Here is a 2,060-nt window from a genome sequence, read left to right as displayed (position 1 = left end):
CCATCCCTGGCTGACCACCTTGCCCGGCACTGGCGGTGCACTGTGGACAGGATCCAGCCTCAGGCTTGGGGGAGCTCGTGAGTGACAGAAAGGCAGGTGTGTCACCAAGCTTCATTCCCACACCCAGGGTGCCCTTACCAACAAATCCCCACACTCCCCTTCAGAGCTCAAACGTGACTTCAGAATGACTTTTCTAAACAGCCCTCCAGCCTGTCCCTCCCAGATGGAGCATAAAACAAAACCTACAGTATCTGACATCCCTGTTAGGGGAGCGGCTACTACACCCTGCCAGAGGTTGGCCACACCTGGCGGAGGTAAGGCCTGGACCCTGGGAGAGGGACACCTGCAGCCCTCCGCGTGATGGAGTTAGTGGTCACCTCTGAATATCGTGCCATTGGAAGACAATCCACCAAAACGTCCTCCCAGTACTGCCCCCTCACTCCCCCGCCATCCACTCCTTTACAAGGAGATACAAAGGTAATGGAGATAAAAAGTTCACAGAGGTGAACGGGAAAGAAAAGGGTAACCCAGTTTGCAGAGCCCCCCATGTTTCCTAATCAACTTCCTGGCTTTTTGTCAGTTCCTCCTGCCATCTAGCCTGCCATTCGTTTCCTATTTTTCTTGAAATCGATTCACAGTTTTTGCTAAAATACCTATATTAAAAAAAACTTTATAGGATTACCTGAAGTATGAAATTAGCCTCACTCACCACAAGTAGAAGTTAAACATAAAAACAAATGCAGGGAGAAGAAGCGCTGGCATTATTTTGCTGCCTGCCTGCTGGAGGCTGCAAGCCCCACCGGCTCTCTCTGCGGGAAAGAGAGACCAGCAAGGGGCCCGGCGCCTGGAGGCTGCCCTCCACACAGCCAGAGGGCTGGACAGGCCTGGAGCTGAGGGTTTTTCTCAGTTGTGATGAATGCAGCGGCTGAATCCTGACGGTCTCCTCTGTGTATCTCTGAGGAGCACAAGCGTCACCTCTGAGAGGTGGCAGGTGACGTGTCTCTGTGACACAGATGAGGAAACAAGAGGATCAGAGAGGTGAGCCCACCAGCCTGGGGTCACACAGCAGTGAGTGGCCGAGCCAGGCCTCCTGACCGAGCACAAGGTTCTTTCCTTTCTGCTGCTGCCGCCGCCGTCTCAATACCACACAGAGTCACTTAGGCAGAGCAGAGTCACTCTGACCCGCAGCTGGCGTGGTAATGGTTTTTACACCTGAGGTTAACACAGTGATTTAAGAGGTTATTTGTCTTAATTTTCAGGAATCAGTTTCTCGGGGAGGAGATAACTAACACATCGTGCTTGGGAAGCTAGTCTTTTTAGAAAATATTTATAGCATTTCAAGACAGTTTGGTGGCAAATGGATAGAGCATCTGCTATTTTCCTCATTTTCTACCACAGCTCTAAAACCCGGAGCAGTTACAACACACACACACACACACACACACACACACACACACACACACCCCACAACACAACTACAGCAACCACGTCAATGCTGACAGGAAATCAAAACCCACCTCTTCTTTGAGAAATAAAACACAAAACTGGCGTGATTTCAGAGCTCATTACCGCCTCTGGTTAAAGCCCCAGTGCGCCTCTACTAGCAAAACTGAAGGCTGATGCTCAGAAGGCCGTGGCCAGTGGGCCGGTCCTCAAGGCCATGGTGAGGTTCACTGCCTCCACAGTTAGGTTTGGCAGGACTCCCAGGCCCAGGATTGTGGCTCTCACAGGAAGCCCCAAGAGCAAAAGAGCCCTCCCCTGAATTAGGATTCCGGCTGCAAACTGGAGAGGGACAGGGAGAGGGCAGCCATCAGAAATCGAAGACATTCCATGAGCAAGGGCTGAGCTGACCTCTCCTCATGGTACCTCAGTAGTTATTCATCCCTCTGAGGTCAGCGACGTTTATCACCCCCATTTGGCAGATGGCAAAACTGAGGCTTTAAGAAGCGTAGAGAGTTTCCCGAAGGCACAATTGCTTGTAAGGTAAGCTGGGCCCTTTGACCCTCTACAGGCAGCCTGGCGTCCCCACCTCATTTCCTGTGACCATCCTTCGAGCGGCC

Source organism: Monodon monoceros, unplaced genomic scaffold (genome assembly GCF_005190385.1).
Source record: "Monodon monoceros isolate NGI ecotype Baffin Bay Population unplaced genomic scaffold, NGI_Narwhal_1 Super_Scaffold_4, whole genome shotgun sequence".
NCBI classification, from domain to species: Eukaryota; Metazoa; Chordata; class Mammalia; order Artiodactyla; family Monodontidae; genus Monodon; species Monodon monoceros.
The sequence above is the reverse complement of the archived record's forward strand: the minus strand, read 5'-3'. Positions refer to the sequence as shown.